This window comes from Panthera onca, chromosome X (genome assembly GCF_046562875.1).
Source record: "Panthera onca isolate mPanOnc1 chromosome X, mPanOnc1 haplotype 2, whole genome shotgun sequence".
NCBI lineage: Eukaryota > Metazoa > Chordata > Mammalia > Carnivora > Felidae > Panthera > Panthera onca.
This window is the reverse complement of record NC_138357.1, coordinates 58,618,488-58,645,074: the sequence shown is the minus strand read 5'-3', so window position 1 is coordinate 58,645,074 and position 26,587 is coordinate 58,618,488. Positions and strand designations below refer to the sequence as shown.

General features: G+C 37.0%; 1 long non-coding RNA gene across 2 annotated transcripts; it reads left to right on the top strand.

Moving 5' to 3' along the window:
- Positions 1 to 160: 160 nt before the first annotated feature.
- Positions 161 to 26,587, top strand: LOC145714158 (uncharacterized). Of its 2 annotated transcripts, XR_014136799.1 has the most exons (5): positions 161 to 346; positions 1,939 to 2,021; positions 2,613 to 2,751; positions 26,159 to 26,257; positions 26,496 to 26,587. It is a non-coding gene; the product is annotated as an uncharacterized LOC145714158 (long non-coding RNA). The 2 variants fall into 2 exon arrangements; XR_014136798.1 differs by lacking the exon at positions 26,496 to 26,587 and having other exon boundaries at positions 26,159 to 26,367.

Sequence of the window (26,587 nt, the reverse complement as noted above, 5' to 3'; positions counted from 1 at the left end):
ATACTATTCTCTTTTGCCTTCTAGAGAAAGAAACCTGATACAATGAAGTTAAGTCCACTATGGAAGCAAAGGTAGCCCCTTTAAGACCTGATGTATGGAATGATCAGGAACGCTTGATTCTGACTACTGTGACATCAGGAATCAAAGATCAGAGGGACTGGCTATAGACACAAGTGAAGTTTTCTTGTCAAGCTTCACTGAAATCAAACTTTCAAGAATCATGGTTTTCATTTTTTGTTTTGTTGTGATTTTTTGTTTTATTTTAAAGAAAATCGCAAAAACAAAGCAGAAAAGGAAAGGTCGAAGACCAAAGAAAGATATTTAAACAACGGAGGAGACATATTGGGTCAGTCTCATTCTTCTTGTTTGTATCAGAGAATTTTTCTAGATACCTAATCTTTATCTCATCTCTGACATTATTACCAATCCAAGATTCCTCACTCCAACCCCCAGAGGTGGTTGTTAACATGACCTGAAAGTTAGGAATGAGTCATGATGTATATTTCACATATTACTTACTTACTCACTTACTTAATTTTTAATTTTTTTAATGTTTATTTATTTTCGAGAGAGAGAGGGAGACAGAGCCCGAGCAAGGGAGGGAAAGAGAGAAAGGGAGACATGGAATTTGAAGCAGGCTCCAGGCTCTGAGCTGTCAGCACAGAGCCTGATGCAGGGCTCAAACCCAAAAACCATGAGATCATGACCTGAGCCAAAGTCAGATGCTTAACCAACTGAGCCACTCAGGCAACCCACTTAATTTTTTTTTAAATCAGAAAGTGCACTGTTTTATAGTCTGCATCAGATTTCCCCGTGTCAAAATATCTCTACCAAAGTAGCAATGTAAAACAAAATCAATATCCTTGATTTCAATATGGCTCCATCAAAATCATCATGTCAGCAATGTTATGTACCCAACATAACCAGTGTGGTTATAAGAATAGGCTTTGTGTAGATCCAGTATGAATCCAGTTATATGCTTCATATCTGTGTTAAAATGCTGATTTCTTGTTTCAATGCCCATATTATTACAACTTACTCTTTCTAATGCAATTACTCAAAGTGCAGTCTTTAAGTACCAAGCATTTATCAATCGATTTGTATGTATTACCTTCTCTCCAAAGCTCTCTGCAGTATGCCGTGCCTGTTTGATATTGAAGCTCTCTATATTCAGAGAGCTGAAAAGTATTCTTTTTCTGCATTACTTTTGTCCACTGTGTTTTCTCTGGGTATGTTTTCCACACTATGACAATGGGAAGGGGAATTCACATATAATCCTTTTGGCTAGAAAGGTCAGTTAGTACTTAGAGTGGCAGCTGAAATGAATCTTCTATTTGCATTTCCCCTTCAGCAAACCATTCTCCATCATAGATAAAAAGATGGTAGATAGATGTTGATAGATGATAGATGGATAGATAGATAGATACATAGATAGACGATATAGATAGATAGATGATAGATAGATAGATAGATAGATAGATAGATAGATAGATATGAGAGACAGACTTGCTAAGTTATCGCTATAAGTAAGCATTTGCCTGTTAGCAATAACTTTGTTTATTGGTCATTTTTAATAATGAAGCCTGGAGATATATTGGCATTTAAATATTTAGCATGTAGAATCACTGTGGGCTATTGTGTTTCAAATTTCCTCAAAATCATGGCTAAATTTTTCCTCACTCCCTTAAAAAAATCTATGTGCAGGGGCGCCTGGGTGGCGCAGTCGGTTAAGCGTCCGACTTCAGCCAGGTCACGATCTCGCGGTCCGTGAGTTCGAGCCCCGCGTCAGGCTCTGGGCTGATGGCTCGGAGCCTGGAGCCTGTTTCCGATTCTGTGTCTCCCTCTCTCTCTGCCCCTCCCCCGTTCATGCTATGTCTCTCTCTGTCCCAAAAATAAATTAAAAAAAAAAAAAATTTAAAAAAAAAAATCTATGTGCAGATTCCCTGGAGCTCATCCTGTCAGAGTATCCTTCCTAGAAGTCCTGTATCTCCACCGCCAAAGTTCTCTGGAGGAAATTACAAGTAAGTTCTCTTAAAAAGAAAGTTAAAACATGTAAATACTGAAGAAGAAAGCCCAATCTTATTTGGAAATAATTTTAGTAGGGAGTTTTATGTATTTATTTTTCAGTAGGAGGTGGGGGTGCAGAGAGGAAGAGGCACTGTCAGAGATAACAATGTTTCTAACCAGAAGTATCTGTCGCTGTATTTATACCAGACTAGAAGATAACTCTTTGACACATTTCCTGAGGAAAAAGGCAGTATTGACCAAATTAATCTGCAAGATTTTTAAAATTGTACTTCCTTCATTTATCTAAATATCATAGTAATTTCTCAAACATTCTGAGGAAGAACAGGAAATATTCCCTAACAAAACCCCTAGTTTTAGTGAGAAATTGAATAAAAGGAGAATGATTTTCCTTGTTTTATGAGGATGCCATTATTTTACTATATGTGTTATATCAATCAAAGGTGACTTCTGGATTATTTCATTTATTTGTTTCCTGTAGAGTATAGTAATAACAATCTATTTTATTATAATACTTAACACTATGTATTTTATTTTTTAAAGCACCCTGAAATATTTCATATTTATTTTTTTTTCATTTAAAATAGCTTTATGATTCATGAACACAAAGAGGACAATCCTTTCATCTATCTGTCTTATAAATGGGATGGCTCTCTGGGAACAGCTAAACTTGAAGGAAATTATGGGAGCAACTATTCTTCAACCACATACTTGAAGCCACTCTTCGTATGTATCATACATTTCAATCTCTATATGTGGTTATCATCATCATAATTCAAGTAAAAATAACACAATGAATACTAAGACTTTGCTATAGCAAAATGATATGACAATATCAGTTGAGATAAAGATGGAAAGATTAGCTTATAAGACTTGCTATCACAACTATCTCATTTGTAAAATGAGATTAGGAAATATGAGTCAAAGATATAGTATATTTAATACTCCATACACATGAATATACTTTATGTATATAAAATATTATGTAAAATATTATATAAAGTATACATGAATCATTAGAAATATGAGTCAAAAGTATAGTATATGTAATACTTCAAATGTATTAATATACTATATATACCTTAGTGAAATTTGCAATTTTTAGAAAGGAGATTTGATATCACAGGAAGACTAGTTAAATGCTATGAGATCAATTCAGAGGTCAGAACAGCCTTATGTTATTATAATATTAACTTTCATAATTTACCTGCTATTTTGTGTTGCAAATAACACATTAAATAGTACATTGTTCAAGCTAATGCTGAACACTAGCTAATTGCTTATCTTTAGTTACAAGACGTATTAATAATGAACATAAAGTGCAAGCTGCGTTTCTCTGTACAAGTAGAAACAGCAATCAAAATAATAGTGAAATGGATTATCATCTGAAAGTTATTTTTATGGATTTTCTTGAAATGTAATAAATTATAGAAAAATGGGACTAAAAATTCATCAAAAATGAATACCTGGTTTTGTTGACATATTGAAGTGTTTTTTTGAGGAGGCAGTTTTAGTTAAGTTGACCACATGACAAAATAACCTTCCCCAAAAAACTCACTGTGGGGAGTGACAACACCAAGATGGCAACATAGGTCTTTCCTGACTTCACTTCCTCTCACAAGAAGAACAACTAATGACTATTTATGAACAAGACACCATTGAAAGAATCCTAGAACATGGGGCTGAGGTTGAAACACCCGCCAGCACCACAGAGACCAAGACAGACTTCATTAGAAGGGTAAAAGAAGCAGCTACACAGTGACCACATCGTCCCTCCCCTAGGCCAGCATACCACCACTGGGAGACATCTCTCCTGAGTCTCCAGTTCCTCCAGTGGGAAAAAAGATCCTAAGGGGACAACTAGTCCCCCCAGCACTGTGGGAGTCCCTAATGTGGTGTCATCCCATGAGGGCTACAGTGGAATCTGCAGGGCTCAACCACTGGCAATCTGTGACAGAGAAGGTAGGGGGCTTGCAACAACCAATTTACATATCTTGGAAAACTGAGTTCATATCTGCAGTGTCCAAGTAGTAATTCCAACCAGCAGTTCTGCTCATCTGAAGAAGTTGGCAGTACACTTTGGCTAGAGAAGTTTTAGGATGCAGAATTGCCTGATTTGGGTCCTCAATTGAGTTTTTCAGGCCTTAGTGTCTGCTCTGTCCATTCCCAGGAAAACCCCCCATGGGAGGAGTGTCTCTGGGCCCCATCTGACCATAGGGGCTGGCAAGAGCACATGGAAGCTGTGTAGTCAAGCAATGCTCTTGCTGAGAAGCACGTGATGGTGATTGCTCCCAAAGAAAAGCCAGTAGCAGGCATGGAGGATTATTCTGCTATGCCCAGGCAGGAGGGTTAATTTATAGCCAAGGCTGAAAGTAGCTCCCAGTCCCTCTGAACTGGAAAGCCTGTTTGTGAAAAGTGTAAGGGGCCTGGAAGGGCCCTTTCTTATTCTGCCCAAACGAGGAAACTGAGACACAGCTCCATCCACTGTGGAGAGTGTCTCCCAACCCCGTCTGAACAAAATGACTGGAAGTAAGATCTGGTTACACAGGTAACTCAGTAATGCTCTAGCTGAGAGATAGGCAGGCAGAGCCAACAGACTGCAGAGTAAAGCCAGTGGCTCTCTGTGGCCAGGTAACTTGGAGTATGGGTTGGCTTGAGTTAAGACAACAAAGAGCTTTATCACCTTGAGAGCTGCTTCTTCTGCTGCACCTAGTAAAGAAAACTAATTCATAGCCTCTCTTATTGCTGAATATAGTTTTCAGCCTGCCTGACAATGGAACCTAACCAGAACACATGGGAAGCTGTGTAGCTCATCCAACAGTCTTGCTCACAGTGGCACTTGAACAAAGCATGGCCTGTGGCTTTCCCCAACTGCAGAGCAAAACTAGTGGCCTCACCTGACAAGGGAATTCAGTCACACTCTTGCATGATTGGGGTCCCCAAACAATGAGCCCAGACCCTGCATCCCAACCTGCTTCCCAACAGGGAAGCTAATTCATAGTCCCGTTTACTACTGAATATAGTACCCAGTTCCAGCCATCTAGTAAGCCTGACCAGAGAATCAGAGCAACCCCACAGCCCATACTACAACTTCACTTGAGCAGTGAACCAAGCCAGCAATTCTATACAACTGTTCTCAGCCAGTGGTACACCTCCTTCATTCCTGACCTCAGAGCTTTAACAGCTGCCTCACCTAAAAATAGACCTTAATAGCCATCTCCACCTACCCAAGGACATTACCAGAAGATACCCAGAAATGCAAGCTACACCTAATGGTGAATATCTGCCTCTACCAAAGTAAACTTATAAAGTCTGGAAGAAAACGTCAATTACTCAAATGTACAGATACCAATATAAGGAATCAAAGATAATGAAAAATCAGGTAAATATGACACCACCAGAGGAAACTAATAAGGTTCCAAATAACTCACCCTAAAGAAATAGATATTTATGAACTGTCAAAAAATTCAGAATAATCCTCTTAAAGAAGATTAGCAACTAAAGGAACACACAAAATCTAAACAAAATTAAGTGAACAAGACGTGAACTAAACAAGAAGTTCAACAAATAGAAACCATAAAATAACCCCAGAAATCTTAGAGTTGAAAAATACAATAGCTGAAATGAAGAGTTCAACAGAGAGCTCCAAAAGCAGATTCAACCATGCAGAAGAATGAATCAACGACTTGAGGATAAGACGCTAGAAATCATTTAGTCAGAGGAGCAAAAAAAATTATTTTTAATGAGACAGAGTGAAAAAAGCCTATGAGACTTATGCAACATAATGGAAACATACAATAATCACATTATGGGAATTCCAGAAGAAGAGAAATAGAAAAGAACAGAGAGTATATTCAAAGTAATAATCACTGAAACCTTTCTGAACTTGAGGAAAGAAATGGACATCCAGATACATGAGGCCTAAAAGATCCCAAATAGGTTGAACCCAAATAGAACTACATCAAGACACATTATAATCAAATCATCAAAAGTCAAAGAGAAAAAAAAAAGAATTTTAAAAGCAGAAAGAGAAAAAAGAAAAGTTACATACAAGAAAAACTCCATAAGACTATGGGTAGATTCCTCAACAGAAACATTTCAGGCAGGAGACAATGGGACGACATATTCAAAATATTGAAAGGAAAAAAAAAATGTATCAACCAAGAATATTATACCTGGCAAAGCTGTCTCCAGAAATGAAGGACAGATAAAGACTTGCCCAAACAAACAGAAGGTGAAGGAATTTATTACCACTAGGCCTGCCTAACAAGAAATGCTCAAAGGAGTTCTTTGAGTGGAAATAAAAGATGCTAATTAACATCATGAAAACACAAAAAGTTAGTGTAAAACTCACTCAATGGTAAACATATAGTCAAAGTTAGATTCTGTAATTTGGTAATGGTGGTAAATAATTCACTTACAATTCTAATTTAAAGGTAAAAACAAAGGTAGTAAAAATAACTGTAATGAAAATAATCTATTATTAGTTACATAAAAAATATGTAAAGTGTAACAGCAGTAACCTAAAATTTGAAGGAGAGGAAATGTAAAACTGTAAAGTTTAGGAATTATATTGAAGTTAAGTTGTTATTGGCTTAAAACTAGAGTGTTATAATTTAAGATAGTTTATGTAAGCCTCATAGTAACTGCAAGGGAAAAACCTGCAGTAATTACACAAAATAATGTGATAAAGATGTCAAATTATACCGATACAAAATATATCAAAATATACACAAAAATACAGCAGAATAAGAAGCCAAAAACCGTGAATCTACAAAATACCAGAAAACAATTAACAAAATGACAAAAGTAAGTCCTTACCTATAAAATATACTTTAAACATAAAAGGATTAAATTCTCCAATTCAAACACATAGAGTGGCTGCCTACAAGAGACTCACAGTAGCCTTAAAGACATGCATAGACTTAAAGTGAAAGGATACAAAAATACATTTCAAGCAAATGGTAACACATACACACACACACACACACACATATATATATACATATATATACATATATATACATAAAATGTATATACACACACACATATATAGGATAGTCATACTTCTATAAGACAAAATACGCTTTAAAGTAAAAATGGTAAAAAGAGACAAAGAATGTCATTACATAATGATGGAGTCAACCCATCAAGAAGATATAACAATTGCAAATATTTATGTGCCCAACATTAGAACATCTAAATATATAAAGCAAAAGCAAACATAGCTGAAAGGAGAAATAAACAGAAATACAATAATAGTTCAGGACATAATATCCCACTCTCAAAAATAGCACTGCTAGGAATTTACCCAAGGGATACAGGAGTGCTGATGCATAGAGGCACTTGTACCCCAATGTTTATAGCAGCACTTTCAACAATAGCCAAATTATGGAGAGAGCCTAAATGTCCATCAACTGATGAATGGATAAAGAAGTTGTGGTTTATATATACAATGGAATACTACTCGGCAATGAGAATGAATGAAATATAGACTTTTGCAGCAACGTGGATGGAACTGGAGGGAGTTCTGCTAAGTGAAATAAGCCAGGCAGAGTAAGACAGATACCATATGTTTTCACTCTTATGTGGATCCTGAGAAACTTAATAGAAGACCATGGGGGAGGGGAAGGGGGAAAAAGTTACAGAGAGGGAAGGAGCCAAACCATAAGAGACTCTTAAAAACTGAGAATAAACTGAGGGTTGATGGGGGTGGAAGGGAGGGGAAAGTGGGTGATGGGCATTGAGGAGAGCACCTGTTGGGATGAGCAATGCGTGTTGTATGGAAACCAATTTGACAATAAGTTTCATATTAAAAAATAATAAAAGAATAAATAAATAGACTATCCAGACAATCAATAAACAGTGGATTTGAACAAAATTATAGACCAAATGGACCTGACAGATATATACAAAACATTCTATCCAATAACAGCACTGTACACATTGTCTCAATTGCACATGGATCATTTTCTAGGAGACATTATACGTTAGGCCACAAAATAAGTCTTAGCAAATTCAAGACTGAGATCATAACAAATATCTTCCCTGACCACAATCACATAAAACTAGAAATCAATACCAAGAATAAAAATGGAAAATTCACAAATAAATTGAAATTAAACAATACTCTTCTGAACAACCAATGGATCAAAGAAGAAATTAAAGAGAAAATAAGTGAAAAGAAATGTATTGAGACAAATGAAAGTGGAAATCAAACATACTAGAATTTACAATTTGCAGCAAAAGCAAGTCTAAGAGGAATGTTTATCAAAATAAATGTCTAAATTTAAAAAAAAAAAGCAAGAAATATACCAAATAAAAAAATTAACTGAACACTTTAAGAAACTAGAAAAAGAAGAAAGAACTGAGCCCAAAGTTAGCAGAAGGACAAAATAAAGACTAGAGCAGAAATAAATGAAGTTGAGATCAGAGAAACAATAGAAAAGATTACCCAAACTAAGAATTGGTTCTTTGAAAAGGTAAACAAAATTGACAAACTTTTAGTTAGACTAATCAAGGAAAAAAGAGAGAGGACCCAAATCAATAAAATTACAAATGAAAAAGTCATTACAACTGATACCACAGAAATACAAAGGATTATAAGAAGCTACTATGAATAACTACATGCCAACAAAGTGGACAACCTAGAAGAAATGGAAAAATTTAGGGGTGCCTGGGTGGCTCAGTCGGCTAAGCAACCGACTTCAGCTCAGGTCATGATCTCACGGTTCATGTGTTTTTGGGGCCCACGTTGGGCTCCATGCTTAGGGGTTGGAGCCTGGAGCATGCCTCAGATTCTGTGTCTCCCTCTCTTTCTCTGCCCCTCCCCTGCTCGTGCCCTATCTCTCTCTCTCAAAAATAAACAAACATTTTTTAAAAATTAAAAAACGAAATGGAAAAATTCTTAGAAACATACAACCTACCAACTGAATCAGGAAAAAATTAAAAATCTGAATAAACCAACTACTAGTAAGGAGATTGAATCAGTAAGCAAAAATCTCCCAGTGAATGAAAGCCCAGGATCAGAGGCTTCTCTGGTGAAGTTTACCAAACATTTGAATAAGAATTAACATCAATCCTTCTCAACCTCTTGAAAAAATAAATAGATGAGGGAACACTCTCAAACTCATTTTACAAGGCCAGCCTTATCCTAATTATGCTAATATCCTAATACTTAATATCCAAATCAAAGCCAGAAAAGGACATTACTAGAAATTATAGACCAATATCCTTGATGAATACAGACGCAAGAATTCTCAACAAAATACTAGCAAGGCAAATTAAGCAGCACATTAAGAAGGATCATTCACCATGATCGAGTGGGATTTATCCCTAGGGTGCAAGGATGGTTCAGCACATGCCAATCAATCAATGTGATGCATCACATTAATAGAATGAAGGAAAAGGATGATTATCTCAATAGACAGAAAACATTTGACAAAATTTAACATCAGTTCATGATAAAAACACTTAACAAATTAGACATAGAAGGAATATATATCAACATAATAAGGGACATATGGGATAAGCCCACAGCTAACATCATGCTCAATAGTGGGAAATTAAGAGCTTTTCTTCTAAAATCAGGAACTAGACAAGGGGACTTAATGTCACCATTAAAAAAAATCAAGTCTAAGTTAGCATATAGTGTAATAATGGTTTCAGGAGTAGAATTTAGTGATTCATTACTTCCATACAACACTCAGTGTTCATCCCAACAAGTGCCCTCCTTAATGCCCATCACCCATTTAGCCCATCCCCCCCCACCTTCCTCCAACAACCCTCAGTTTGTCCTCTGTATTTAAGAGACTTATGGGAGCACTTGGGTGGCTTAGTCGGTTGTCTCTGACTTCAGCTAAGGTCATGATCTCATGGTTCATGGGTTTGAGTCCAGATCAGGCTCTGTTCTGACAGCTCAGAGCCTGGATCCTGCTTTAGATTCTGTCTCCCTCTCTCTCTCTGCCCCTCTGTCTCTCTCTCAAAAATAAAATAAACGGGAGCCTGGGTGGCTCAGTCGGTTAAGTGGCCGATTTCAGCTCAGGTCATGATCTCGCGGTCCATGAGTTCGAGCCCCACGTCGGGCTATGTGCTGACAGCTCAGAGCCTGGAGCCTGTTTCGGATTCTGTGTCTCCCTCTCTCTGACCCTCCCCCATTCATGCTCTGTCTCTCTCTGTCTCAAAAATAAATAAACGTTAAAAAACAAATCCTTCAGCTTTAAAAAAAATAAAATAAACATTAAAAAATTTTTAAAAAAGAGTCTCATGGCTTGTCTCCCTCTCTGTTTTTATCTTATTTTTCCTTTCTTTCCCCTATGTTCATCTCTTTTGTTTCTTAAATTCCATATATGAGTGAAATCACATGATATTTATCTTTCTCTGCTTGACTTGTCTTACTTAGAATAATACATTCTATTCCCATCCACGTTGTTGCAAATGGCAAGATTTCATTCTTTTTGATTGCCAAGTAGAATTCGTCACATCTTCTTCATCCATTCATCAGTCAATGGACATTTTGGCTCTTTCCATAATTTGGCTATAGTTGCTAGTGCTGCTATAAACAATGGGGTGCATGTGTCCCTTCAAATCTATATTTTTGTATTCTTTGGATAAATACCTAGTAGTAGTGCAATTGCTGGGTCATAGGATAGCTCTGTTTTAATTTTTTTTGCAGAATCTTTATACTGTTCTCCAGAGTGGCTGCACCAGCTTGTATTCCCACCAACAGTGAAAAAGGGTTCCCCTTTCTCTGCATCCTCACCAACATCTGCTTTGATTTTCTTTTTCAACATTACTTTGGCTATTCGGGGTCTTTTCTGATTTCCTATAAATTTCAGATTTGTTTGTTCTATCTCTATGAAGAATGCTGGTGTTATTTTGATAGGGATTGCATTGAATATGTAGATTGCTCTGTGTAGTGTCGACATTTTAACCATATTCTTCTGATCCATGAGCATAGAATGTTTTTCCATTTCTTTGTGACTTCTTCAATTTCTTTCATAAGCTTTCTATAGTTTTCTGCATACAGATATTTTACCTCTTTGGTTAGGTTTATTCCTAGGTATTTTTTTGGTTTTCTGTGAAATTGTAAACGGGATTGATTCCTCGATTTTTCTTTCTGCTGCTTCATTATTGGTGTATAGAAATGGAAATGATTTCTGTGCATTGATTTTATATCCTGCAACTTTGCTGAATTTCTGTATCAGTTCTAGCAGTTTTTTGGTGGAGTCTTTCAGCTTTTCCATGTAGAGAATCATGCCATCTTCCAAGAGTAAAACTTTGACTTCTTCCTTGCTGATTTGGATGCTTTTTATTTCTTTTTGTTGTCTGATTGCTGAGGCTGGGATTTCCAGTACCATGTTGAACAGACATCCCTGAACTCAGGGAGAAAGCTCTCAGTTTTTCCCCATTGAAGATGATATTGTCTATGGGTCTTTCTTATATGGCATTTATGGTTTTGAGTATGTTCCTTCTATCCCTACTTTCTTGAGGGTTTTTATCAAGAAAGATACTGTATTTTGTCAAATGCTATTTCTGCATCTATTGAGAGGATCATACGGTTCTTATCCTTTATTTATTAATGTGATATATCACTTTGATTTATTTGTGGATATTGAACCACTCCTGCATCCCAGGAATGAACCCCACTTGATTGTGGTGAATACTTCTTTTAATGTATTGTTGGATTCTCACTCTCACCATTTTTATCCAACATAGTAATGGAAATCTAGCTAGAGCAATCAGAGAAGAAAAAGAAATTAAAACCTCAAAATTGCAAAGGACAATTAAAATTGTTTCTATTTACTGATGAAATTATTTTATATAGAGATAATCCTAAAGAATCAACCAAAAAGACTTAGAAATTATCAACGGATTCAGAAAAGTTGCAGGATATAAAATTAATATACAAATATCAATAGCATTTCTATACACTAACAGGAAATTTTCTGAAAAAAAGAGAAAATGATCCCATTTACAATAACATCAAAAACAGTAAAATCCTTAGGAATAAATTTAACCAAGGAGGTGAAAGATCTGTACTCTGAACACCATAAGGGATTAATAAAAGAAATTGGAGAAGACATAAATAAATGGAAAGGTATTCTATGTTCGTGGATTGGGATAATTAATATTGTTAAAATATCTATCCTATCAAAAGCCATCTGTATATTCAATGCATTCCCTACCAAGATTCCGATGGTATTTTTTACGAAAAAAAAAAAAAACTTCCTAAAATTTATATGGAAACACAAAAGACCCCAAATAGCCAAAGAAATCCTGAGAAAGAAGAACAAAGCGGGAGGCATCATACTTCCTGATTTCAAGCTATATTATAAAGCTATAATAAGTAAAACAGTAAGGTACTGGCATAAAAACAAATAGACCAGCAGAAAACAATCAAGAGCACACAAATAAAACCAAGCATATACCATCAGCTAATATTTGACAAGGGAACCAAGAATACTTAATGAAGAAAAGGCAGTATCTTCAATAAATGGTTCTGAAAACATTGGATATTTACATATTAAAAAATGAAGCTTGACCCCTATCTTACACCACTCACAAAAACAAACTTAAAATGGATTAAAGACTTAAATGTAAGAACTGAAGGGGTGCCTGGATGGCTCAGTTGGTTAAGCATCTGATTCTTGATTTCAGGCTCAGGTCATGATCTCATGGTTTGTGAGATCCAGGCCCCATCAGGCTCTGTGCTGACAGCGTGGAGTCTGCTTGGGATTCTCTCTCTGCCCCTCCCTTGATTCTTTTAAAGTAAGACCTAATCTCTGCCGCTCCCTTGATTCTTTTATATTTATTTTAATTTTTTTAAATTATATAAATATATAAATATATATAAATGTATATTATATAGTCAAATTGGTTTACATACAACACCCAGTGCTCATTCAAGTGCCTTCTTCCATGTACATCAACCATTTTCCCCTCTACCCCACCCCCATCAGCCCTCAGTTTGTTCTCAGTCCTTAAGAGTCTCTTAATCACTGGGCTTGAAACAGGCATAGAAGACAGCAGAGAATCTATTACTGCAGAGACCAAGGAAGTAAAAAATAGTCGTGATGAATTAAAAAAAAATGCTATAAATGATGTGCAAAATAAAATGGAAGCAGCCACAGTGCAGATTATTTTAAAATAAGACCTAAAACACAAGCAACAAAATCAAAAGTCAACAATTGGGGCTACATCAATCTACAAAGCTGCACAGTAAAAGAAACCATAACCAAAGTGAAAAGACAACTTATGGAATGGGATAAAATATTTTAAACCATATATCTGACAAGAGGTTAACATCTAAAATATATAAAGAACAAATACAACTCAATACAAAAAAAAACAAATAATCCAAAATGAGCACAGAAGCAGAATAGACATTTTTTCCAAAGAAGATATACAAATGCCCAACATGTACATGAAAAATGCTCAACATCAGTAGTCATCAAAGAAATGAAAATTAAAACCATAAGGAGATATCATCACATTTCTGTTATAATGGCCATCATTAAAAAGACAAGAAATAACAAATGCTGGTGTGGATGTGGAGAAAATGGAACCCCTGTGCATTGTTGGTGGGATTATAAACTGGTACAGCCAGTACAGAAAACAGTAAGGAAGCTCCTCTAAATAAACAAACAAACAAACAGAGGAGAAATAAGTAAATAAATAAATAAATAAATAAATAAATAAATAAATAAAGGAGCTATGAGATGATCTAGCAATTTCACTTCTGGGAATATATTCAAAGGAAATGAAAACACTAACTCAAAAAGATATCTGCATTACCATGTTCACAGCAGCATTATTTGCGGTAGCCAAGACATGGAAACAACATAAGTGTCCATCCATAGATGAATGGATAAAGAAGCTGTGGTATGGGGCGCCTGGGTGGCTCAATTGGTTAAGCGCCCAACTGTGGCTCTGGTCATGATCTCACGGTTCGTGGGTTCGAGCCCTGCATCAGGCTCTGTGCTGACAGCTCAGAGCCTGGAACCTGTTTCAGATTCTGTGTCTCCCAAGCATTAGAGACTGTTAAAAACTGAGAACAAACTGAGGGTTGATGGGGGGTGGGAGGGAGGGCAGGGTGGGTGATGGGTATTGAGGAGGGCACTTTTTGGGATGAGCACTGGGTGTTGTATGGAAACCAATTTGACAGTAAATTTCATATATTAAAAAAAAAAAAAAAAAAAAAATAAAATCCAAAAGGAAAAAAACCTGTGTCGTATGGAGGGAGGGTGGAGCCAAAAAACTGACCAACCACTAATTAGTGTTGAGTCTGAGTAATGGGCTCATGGAAATTCATTTTATTATTATTTACTTCTGTAAATGTTTCTAACTTTCCATATTAAAAATTTAAAAAGAAATAAAAGAAGGGGAAGTAGGACTGGAAAAAAAAAAAAAAAAAAAAAAAAGATTCTGTGTCTCCCTCTCTCTCTATCCCTCCCCCACTCACGCTCTGTCTCCCTCTGTCTCAAAAATAAATGAACATTAAAAAAAAAAAGAAGTTGTGGTATATGTATCCAAAAGGAATATTCAGCCATTAAAAAACTGAGGAAATCCTATCATTTGCAACAACATGGATGGACCTTTCAGGCATTGTGCTAAGTGAAATAAGTGAGACAGGGAAAAACAAATATTGTATGATCTCATTTATATGTGGAATCTAATAGAGGTTGGGGTGAGGGGAGGAGGAACAGGAGGAAGGTGGTCAAAACGTACAAACTTCCAGTCATAAGATGAATGAGTACTAGGTGTGTTAATGTAAAACACGATAACTATAGTTAATACTTAATACTACTGTGTGATATATAGGAAAGTTGTTAATAGAGTAAATCCTAAGAATTCTCACCACAAAGATACTTTTTACCTTTTTATTATATCTATAAGAGATGATGAATGTTAACGAAACCTGTTGTGGTAATAATTTAACGATATATGTGAATCAAACCATCATGCTGTACACCTTAAATTTATACAGGGATGTAAGTCAATTGTTTCTCAATAAAACTGGGAAAAAATCTGATGAGTGGCATCAGAGAGGTAAATTAAGGAAATGCAAAAATGGAATTTTAAAGATGTTAATTGTGCAAAATAGAGACAAAATGCTGGATGTGTGATAGAATAAAAACTGACTTTTGTAATTTGCTCAGCACATATTACATAGGTGGTACCATCTATGCGGACCAGTGATTCTGGAAGATAGTACTGGGAAGAACCTGGGAACATTTAAACGACATGTGAAATTAGTTAGAAAGAGGAGGAAATAAGAGAGTGGTGCTGAACTTATTGTGGGCCATTATATGTGGAAATCCAAGAAGAGAAAGTCTAAGTAATAAGAGAGGAAAGACTGATATTGAGACTATAGAGGGAAAACTGGCTGAGTTTGAATGCAAGTAGCTTCAGAATTAGTTTTGATATGTAGATTAGTTTTGTTGCTGCAAATTACCACAGACTTATCAGCTTAAAACAGCATACATTCATTATGTCACAGTTTATGTGGGTCCAGAGTCTGGATATGACTTATCTGAGCACTCTGCTTAGGGTCTTACACAAGGCTGCGATTAAAGCATTAGGTGGGCTTAATTCTCATTTGGAGTTTGGGTTGTCTTGCAAGTTCACATGGTTGTTGGCAGAATCCAGTTCCTTGCAGGTGTAGAATTTAGGTAGTCTCCTCTCACCCCATTTCTTTCCTTGCTGTCTGTCAGCTAGGGAGTTGCTATTAGTTCCTAGATATCATTTACAGTTGCCATGTGGACCTCTGACAGACCATCTCACAACATTGTAGTTTTCATCAAGGCTAGTGGAAGAATCTCTAGGTCCATTGTTCCATGAGGGCGATAGAGGCTGAGACACTGATCCTTGTCTCACGGTGTCGAAGAATGAATCTCCCGGACAACAGAGAGTGAGCAAAACGATAGAGCTTATTGAGGGAAAGCATAAAGCTCTCAAGACTGAGAGGAGTTCCTACTGGGTTGCCATGGAGGAGTTTTGTCCCTGAATGGGACCTCATTAGAAAGTTTGTGAGACTCCACTCATGGCACCTATCCCAGGAAGGTCTGGAATAAATTTATCGTTTTTTTTTTTCCCCAAAACTCCCCACCACTTCTTCTGCTTCCCACTTGAAGCTACAGCTTTCCTCCTCCTCCCAGAGGGTCCCTTATGTCTCTGGGCCTAATGTTAACCCTTTCCCCACTCACCATTATGCTAGGACAGAGTCTTATACAACAAAACCTATTCAAGGAAGTAACGATCCCATTTATATCCCCTCACATTTCCTCCACATTTTATTGGCTAGAAGAAAGTCACAGGTTCTGCTCACACTCAAGAGTAGGGGGTAATGCAAGGGACATGACCCATTGGGGGGATCATTCATTAAGGTGTGAACAGATGAATAGCATGTTAGCCATTAAAAGGGACTAAAGTGGTACTAAATGAAATAGCTCAGCTTTTTGCTTCAAGGCAAGGTGAACAGGAAAAAAGCATACATATGGCAACCATTCAAGGTTATAAAATTAGAGAAATCTTGGGACAGATAATCGTTTAAAACTTAGTGACGTTAACTGAGTAACATGACATTTTTCATTCATTCAGCCAAGTGGTTGTCCATGTTGTGTCAGGCATTGTTGTTGTAGTTAAACAATGATAAAAGTTACTATGCCTGCTCCTTGGATCTATAATATAGTAGGGGAAACAGACATTAAGCAAGTAAACACATATAGAATTACAAATTTCAAACTCCAGGGGGAAGATGGCTGTGTAGTAAACACATATAGAATTACAAATTGCAGACTCCAGGGGGAAGATGGCTGTGTAGTAGCAGTCACCTTGTCCTCTGACTGCTTAGATTCCACCCACATCTGCCTAAATAACCCAGAAAACCACCAGAAGACTAGCAGAATGGACTCTCTGGAGCCAAGCATAGACAAAAGGCCCACGGAAGATGGTAGGAAGAGCAGAGAGGCAGTGCGTGCTACACGGACTGGCAGGAGGGAACTGGGATGGTGGAGGGGCAGCCCGCCTGGCAAGGCAGAGCCCCCGACTCTGATTTGCAAAAGTGGAGGGGTTTTGACTCTGTGAGTTCTGACAGCCAACGGGACTTAACATCTGGAATGTTAAAAGTCAACAGCTCTGCTCTCAGCGGGGATGGTGAGAGGACGTGGGGAGGGAGAGTTGTTGAGCCCCGGTAGAGAGAGCTCAACCCCGAGGGGAACAAAGGTGTTGGCATGTGCCATCTCGCTCTCCCATCCCATAGCTGAAATTCCAAAGGGAACCAGTACACATCAATGAACTTAACTTGCACGCACAAACACCCTACACCGTGCTCCAGTGGAGCCATCCCTCCAATGGGTCTGCCTCCCTCTTGATGCTTCAGGGTCCCTCCCGCAGGGGACCTCCAATGGCAAATCGAGCTAAGCCTGCCCCTCCCGCCCCTGTGCACCTTGAGAATCCACGCCGGCTAATAGCCAGATCCCATCAAAGCATTACCACAAGACTGGCAGTGTGCAAGTAGACCCGACAGGGGCCACACCACTCCACAGTGAGTCCTGCCCCTGGGAGAGGGGAAGAGAAGGTACACACCAGTCTGTGGCCCCAGCTGTGGGCTGGGGGCAGACATTGGGTCTGACTGTGGCCCCTCCCACCAACACAAATTACTCCGGACTGCACAGGGGAAGTGCCCTGCAGTTGGGAGCTACTGCAGGGACTACCCAAAATGACGAAATTGAAGAACTCTCTTCAAAAGAAACTCTAGGAAATAGCGACAGCTAACAAATTCATCAAAAAATGATTTAAACAATATAACAGAAAAAGAATTTAGAATAATAGTCATAAAATTAATCACTTGCATTGAAAAAAAAGTATAGAGGACAGAAAGAATCTATTGCTACAGAGATCAAAGGACTAAGTAATTGTCATGAGGAGCTAAAAACTGCTAAAAAAAAAAAAAGGTGCAAAATAAAATAAAGGTGGCCATAGCACAGTTTGAAGAGGCAGAGGAGAGACTAGTGAATTCGAAGATAAAATTATGGAAAAAGAGGAAGCTGAGAAAAAGAGAGATAAAAAAATCCAGGCATATGAGGGGAGAATTAGAGAATTAAGTGATGCAATCAAACAGAACAATACCCGTATCATAGGAATTCCAGAAGAAGAAGAAGAGAGAGAAAGGTGCTGAAGGTGTATTTGAAGAAATTATAACTGAGAACTTCCCTGACCTAGGGAAGGCAAAAGGCATTGAAATCCAAGAGGCACAGAGAACTCCCTTCAGATGTAACCTGAATCAATCTTCTGCATGACATATCATAGTGAAACTGGCAAATACAAGGATAAAGAGAGAATTCTGAAAGGAGCTAAGGATAAACAGACTCTAACTTACAAAGGGAGACCCCTAGGAGTAGTGGCAGACCTATCTACTGAAACTTGGCAGGCCAGAAAGGAATGGCAAGAAATCTTCAATGTGATGAAAAGAAAAAACATGTGGCTGAGAATCTTCTATCCAGAAAGTCTGTCATTCAGAATAGAAGGGGAGATAAAGGTTTTCCCAAACAAACAAAAACTGAAGCAATTTAACACCACTAAACCAGCCCTACAAGAGATCCTAAGGGTGATTCTGTGAGTGAAATGTTTCAAGGACCAAAAGTATCAGAGACATCACTACAAGCATGAAACCTACAGACATCAGAATGACTAAACACATATCTTTCAATAATGAATGTAAATGGACTGAATGTAAATGGACTAAATGCTCCAAACAAAAGACACAGGATATCACAATGGATAAAAAAATAAGACCCATCTATTTGCTTTCTACAAGAGACTCATTTTAGACCTGAGGACATCTTCAGATTGAAAGTGAGGGGATGGAGAACGCTCTATCATGCTACTGGAGGCAAAAGAAAGCTGGTTGCCATATTTATATCAGAAAAACTAGACTTTAATTTAAAGGCTGTAGCAAGAGATGAAGAAGGGCATTATATAATAATTACAGGGTCTATCCATCAGGAAGAGCTAACAATTATAAATGTCAATGCACCGAAAACGGGAGCCCCCAAATATATAAAACAATTAATCACAAACATAAGCAACCTTATTGATAAGAATGTGGTAATTGCACGGACTTTAATTCCCCACTTACAACAATGGATAGATCATCTAGACACAGGGTCAATAAAGAAACAAGGGCCCTGAATGATACATTGGATCAGAAAGCCTTGACAGACATATTTAGAACTCTGCTTCCCAAAGCAACATAATATACTTTCTTCTCGAGTGCATATGGAACGTTCTCCAAGGTAGATCACATACTGGGTCACAAAACAGCCCTTCATAAGTATACAAGAATTGGGATCCTCCCATGCACACATTCAGACCACAATGCTATGAAACTTGAAATTAACCACAGGAAAAAGTCTGGAAAACCTCCAAAAGCACGGAGGTTAAAGAACACCCTACTAAAGAATGAGTGGGTCAACCAGGCAATTAGAGAAGAAATTAAAAAATATATGGAAACATATGAAAGTGAAAATGAAAATACAACAATGAAAATGCTTTGGGATGCAGCGAAGGCATTCCTGAGAGGAAAATACATTGCAATCCAGGCCTATCTCAAGAAACAAGAAAAATCCCAAATACAAAATCTAACAGCACACCTAAAGGAAAGAGAAGCAGAACAGCAAATGCACCCCAAACCCAGCAGAAGGAGAGTAATAATAAAGATCAGAGCAGAAACAAACAATATAGATTCTAAAAAAAACTGTAAAGCAGATCAATGAAACCAAGAGTTGTTTTTTTGAAAAGATAAACAAAATTCACAAACCTCTAGCCAGGGATCTCAAAAATAAAAGGAACATGACCCAAATAGATAAAATAATGAATGAAAATGGAACTATGACAACCAATCCCTCAGAAATACAAGCAATTATCAAGGAATACTGGTAAAAATTATATGCCAGCAAACTGGACGACCTGGAAGAAATGGACAAATTCCTAAGCACCTACACTCTTCCAAAACTCAAACAGGAAGAAATAGAAAACTTGAACGACCCTTAACCAGCAAAGAAATTGAATCAGTTATCAAATATCTCCCAATGAATAAGAGTCCAAGACCAGGTGGCTTCCATGGGGAATTCTACCAGACATTTAAAGCAGAGATAATACCTATCCTTCGCAAGCTGTTCCAAAAAATAGAAAGGGAAGGAAAACTTCCAGACTCATTCAATGATGCCAGCATCACTTTTATTCCCAAACCAGACAGAAACCCAGCAAAAGAAGTACAGTCCAATATCCCTGATGAATATGGATGAAAAATTCTCAAGAAGATACTAGTGAATTGAATTCAACAGCATATAAAAAGTATTATTCACCATGATCAAGTGGGATTCATTCCTGGGCTGCAGGGCTGGTTCAATATTCGTAAATCAATCAATGTGACACATCACATTAATAAAAGAAAAGAACCATATGATCCTGTCAATGGATGCAGAAACAGCATTTGACAAAATTCAGCATCCTTTCTTGATGAAAACACTCAAGATATTCGGGATAGAATGAACATACTTAAACATTATAAAAGTCATTTATGAAAAGCCCACAGCTAATATCATCCACAGTGGGTAGAAACTGAGAGCTTTCCCCATGAGATCAGGAAGGTGACAAGGATGTCCACTCTCACCACCATTGTTTAACATAGTATTGGAAGTCCTAGTATCAGCAGTCAGACAACAAAAGGAAATCAAAGACACCGAAATTGGCAAAGATGAAGTCAAACTTTCACTTTTTGCAGACGACATCATAATCTAAATGGAAAACCTGGCAAACTCCACCAAAGTCTGCTAGCACTGATACATGAATTCAGCAAAGTCACAGGGCACTAAATTAATGTACAGAAATAGGTTGCATTTTTAGACACCAACAATGAAGCAACAGAAAAGAAATAAAGACACTGATCCCATTCACAATTGCAGCAAGAAACATAAAATACCTAGGAATAACCCTAACCAAAGATGTAAAACATCTATATGCTGAAAACTATAGAAAGCTTATGAAGGAAAATGAAGAAGATGAAAAGAAATGGAAAAACATTCCGTGCTCATGGATTGGAAGAATAAATATTGTTAAAATGTCAATACTACCCAAAGCAATCTACACATTCAATGCAATCCCAATCAAAATTGCATCAGCATTCTTCTTGAAGCTAGAACAAGCAATCCTGAAATTTGTATGGAATCACAAAAGACCCCAAATAACCAACATAATATTGAAGAAGAAGACCAAAGCAAGAGGTATCAATCCCAGACTTTAGCCTCTACTACAAAGCTTTAATCATCAAGACAGTATGGTATTGGCACAAAAACAGACACATAGACCAATGGAATAGAATAGACACTCCAGAATTGGACCCACAAAAGTATGGCCAACTCATCTTTGACAACGCAGGAAAGAATATCCAATGGAAAAAAGACAGTCTCTTTAACAAATGTTGCTGGGAGAACTGGACAGCAACATGCAGAAGAATGAAACTAGAACACTTTCTTACACCATTCACAAAAATAAACTCAAAATGGATGAAGCACCTGAATGTGAGACAGGAAACCATCAAAACCCTAGAGGAGAAAGCAGGAAAAAACCTCTCTGACCTCAGCCACAGCAATTTCTTACTTGACACATCTCCAAAGACAAGGGAAGCAAAAGCAAAAATGAACTATTGGGACCTCATGAAGATAAAAAGCCTCTGCACTGAAAATGAAATAGTCAACAAAACTAAAAGGGAACTGATGGAATGGGAAAAGATACTTGCAATTGACATATTGGACAAAGGCAAGAACTCACCAAACTCCACACCAGAAAAACAAACAATCCAGTGAAGAAATGGGCAGAAGACATGAATAGACACTTCTCTAAAAAAGACATCCAGATGGCCAACAGGCACATGAAAAAATGCTGACCGTCACTCCTCATCAGGGAAATACAAATCAAAACCAAACTCAGATACCACTTCATGCCAGTCAGAGTGGCAGAAATGAACAAATCAGGAGACTATAGATGCTGGAGAGGGTGTGGAGAAATGGGAACCCTCTTGCACTGTTGGTGGGAATACAAACTGGTGCAGCCGCTCTGGGAACATTGTGGAGGTTCCTCAAAAAATTAAAAATAGATCTACCCTATGACCCAGCAATAGCACTGCTAGGAATTTACCTAATGGATACAGGAGTGCTGACGCTTAGGGGCCCTTGTACCCCAATGTTTATAGCAGCACTTTCACCAATAGCCAAATTATGGAAAGAGCCTAACTGTCCATCAACTGAAGAATGGATAAAGAAATTGTGGTTTATATATACAATGGAATACTACATGGCAATGAGAAAGAATGAAATATGGCCTTTTGAAGCCACGTGGAAGGAACTGAAGAGTGTTCTGCTAAGTGAAATAAGTCATACAGAGAAAGACAGATACCGTATGTTTTCACTCTTATGTGGATCCTGAAAATCTTAGCAGAAGACCATCGGGGAGGGGAGGGAAAAAAAAGTTAGAGAGGGTGGGAGCCAAACCATAAGACACTCTTAAAAACTGCAAACAAACTGAGGGTTGATGGGGGATGAGAGGGCGGGGATGGTGGTTGATGGGCATTGAGGAGGGCACCTGTTGGGATGAGCACTGCGTGTTGTATGGAAACCAATTTGACAATAAATTTCATATTAAAAAAAGAATTACAAATTGCAATAATCACTATGAAGGAATAGCTCAGAGAATAGTGACAGAAAATAATTGAGCTGGTGCAATCACCTTCAGTGCAGTGTGTATTATCAACATTACTCTTAAGTATAGCCAATAAAAGAAAATCAATAAAATACAAGAGGTGAACAAGAGACTTAAAAGGGGAAAAATGGGCCAAAGCTCCTTTTCATGGCTTCTTCAGTAAAATAATAGTAGCAATAATTTCTGAGAAGTAGGGGCAGAATTAGAAGTAGAGGAGGCAAGGTTAGAGAAACAGTTGAGGTGAAGTTGATTTTGATAAGGCTAGAAGATAGTGCATCAGACAAGAAAGAATGTGCCCAGAGCTCTTTAGGAAATAGTTGAGGGAAAATTTCATTTGAGTTTCTTTTGACAGCTTGAACTTACTTTTTTCTCAAGAAATCTCTCATTACAGATGTGGTATATATATATACAATGGATTGTTACTCAGCCATAAAAAATAATGAAATCTTGCCATTTGCAATGAGGTGGATGGAGCTAGAGAGTATTATGTTAAGTGAAATAAGTTGAAGAAAGACAAATATCATATGATTTCATTTATATGTGGAATTTAAGAAACACAGCAAATGAGCATAGGGAGAAAAAAAGAGAGGCAAGACAAGAAATAGACTATTAACTATAGAGAACAAACTGATGGTTATCAGAGGGGAGGTAGATGGGGGGATGTGTTGAATAGGTTACAGGGATTTAGGAGTTCACTTGTGATAAGCACCAGGGTGTTGTAAGGGAGTGTTGAATAACTAGTACACCTGAAACTCATATTACACCATATGTTAACTAACTGGAATTTTAATAAAAATGTTTTAAAAAAGTGGGACACCTGGGTGGCTTAGTCGTTTAAGTGTCCAACTTTGGCTCAGATCATGTGATCTTAAGGTTCACAAGTTTGAGCTCCATTTTGGGCTCTGTGCTGACAGCTCAGAGCCTGGAGCCTGCTTCAGATTCTGTGTCTCCCTCTCTTTCTGCCCCTCCCCATTCACAATCTGTCTCTATCTCTCTCTCAAAAATAATAAATAAACATTAAAGAATCTTTTCAAAAAATTTTTAAAAAGATCTCTCATTGCACTATGATTTAATGGACACTTGAAAAGCAAACTTAACATTCCCTTAAACGATATTATTAAAAGTGTTCTCATTGAGTATACCTGTAATTCCGTTTTTGTCAAACCTAAATGTCTACTGTTAACACTCTACCTACCCTGATGTGTCTCTTGGCATTTGATACTCACTGCCCTGGTTGTCTGCATACCTCTCTATTACTCCCCAAATTCACTCTGAGACACCTTTAACTCTGTCCAAACTTAAATGGTGGTATTTTTCAGGGTTCCATCTTACTGGTGATTTCAAGTAATTTCAACCCATAAAAGTCTCTCTAGATCTATACCAGTGATTTTAATAGTTTACAAGATATTTGTACATTTTTATTTCTAGCAGGCCTCTTAAAAACCTAAGTCATTATCTCTTCACTCTATCCTGTTCCTCCTCTCCAGTATTCTGTACCTCAGTGAGTGTTGTCATTTTTCCATTTTTTTATAACTGAAGTCTGTGAACACCAGAAGACTCTCTTCACTCCCTTACTGCCCTCCCTAAATCTAATCGTGCACAAAGCCATATGAATTATTTTATCCTAAATCTAGGATGACCAAATCATCACAGTTTGTTTGGGACAGTTTTTGTTTTAAAACTGAAAGTCCTACAGGAACTCCCTCAATCCTGGAAAAACCCATTCCCTTTGCCATTGACTTAATTTAAGTCTTCATCATGTCCCTATTCAATTATTGCTAACTAATTTCCCTAACATTTGTCTCTCCCTTTCAGACTTAACTGTCACACTGCTGTCAAAGTTATCATCCTAAAACTAAATACGATCTTATTGTGATCCAGTTTAAAATATCATACACAATTCTTATTGCCTATAGATTTACTTCAAAATATAAAAGTCCTTAATATTTTAACCTCCCTCATCTCTCCAGCTCTCCAGCTTAATCTCCTGCTAATCCTGGGCTTGTGCCCTATGTATCAGCCATGTCAAATGTATGGTTTTCCAAGTATATGGTTCTCAAGCATTTATGGATCCATGACTGGGTAACTTTCAGTCATCTTAAAATATCTACTTTAAACATCACATTCTTCCTGAAGCCTTTCCCAAATCTCTAAGCAGAGGTAGTGCTCTGTCATCTGCCTTCCCAACAGCAGTTATTGCCTTTATTCTTGTACTAAGGTATAATGTTATAATTATTTATTATAATTACTTAAATATTTTTATGTATTTATTTATCTTTGGACCATTCTTTTAGAAATGAAGAATGTGATCAGTACTGTTTTTCTTTTAAAAAAAATTAAAAATGTTTATTTACTTTTGAGTGAGAGCATGAATGGGGGAGGGGCAGAGAGAGACAGAGACACAGAATCCAAAGCAGGCTCCAGGCTCTGAGCAGTCGGTGCAGAGCCCGACGTGGAGCTTGAACCCACGAACTGTGAGATCATGACCTGAGCCAAAGTCAGATGCTCAATCAACTGAACCTCCCAGGTGCCCCAGTACTATGTTTTTCAAAAAAAACAAAAATAGAGAACTGTAAAAATAAGGACCTTCAGTGTTCATACTTTCTCAAATCTATTTTTAAGTGATATTTCAAAATGCTCATGAACATGTTTTCTCTGGGTCTCTGCAATAGAAAAGTGACTCTGTGAGTGTAGAATTTTAATTGTCAAAAAGTAACATATCAACTACACTGAAATAAAAAAAAATTAAGTAACATGTTATGCTGAAAAAATGAAGTTTTAGCATGAACCCCTATCATATAACAATTCTATAGCAGTGACAAAAGTCTGGTTAGTATGACATAAACAATATTGCTATAATAACATGATGTGAAAACACTAATGATGTAATTTAACATTTGTTCAAATAATCATACAATAAGAGAAAAGTGGAATACTTTGTAAAAGCAACAAATTTAATTTTGCAGTTTTACAGTACTAACAGTCATCACTGTGCAAGATCAGAGTGTGAAGTATTATAACTTTTGAAAAGTAGAGATATTTGGTTTTTTATGTAAATTTGTTCCTGTAATGTTTGTTTCTTACTTTAGTAGAGATTCTGGATTGTACAATATTTAAACTTGTCTGGAGCAACTGTATTACAACTACAGTATTTAATGGTTATTTAAAAATAGCCAACAATTCATTTGCTAAAATAAACTATTTTTGTATGTTGTTTTAAATCAGTAAAATTTATAATGGTGATTAAATAGGTTTTTAAAATGACTCAGATATTATATGACCAATTTTCTAATACATAAGTGTATCTAAACAAGAATAGAAATTTTATTAAATGCCATTTAATTACAATTGATACTTTTTAACTTCCTTGCAGAGTTTTTCCACACCAGAGGTCCCAAAGTCAAGCTACATTCAAAAAGATAAACAACAAATTGGATACCCAAGTTCTGAAGAGCCAGAAATCCTTTATAGGGTAGGACATATGCAGATGAAACCCAACTATTAAAAAATCTCCTGCAGAAAAAAATGTTTATATATATTTATACACACATGCATATGATTATTAAAAATCATACTCAGAATACTTTAAGAAAACACTATGAGTATGACTCTGCTGTCAATTATACTTTGCCTTTATTTCTGAATTTATGCTATTAATTCTTATCTCTTTGTACCTTTAACTTTTCATTCCCCCCACCCTATGACTACAGAGCAAAATTTTGATTTCCAATATCTAACTTCATTAACTCAGAAGAGATGGCAAATACCTCCAGAATTCAGCATAATGCTTGCTTATTCATTT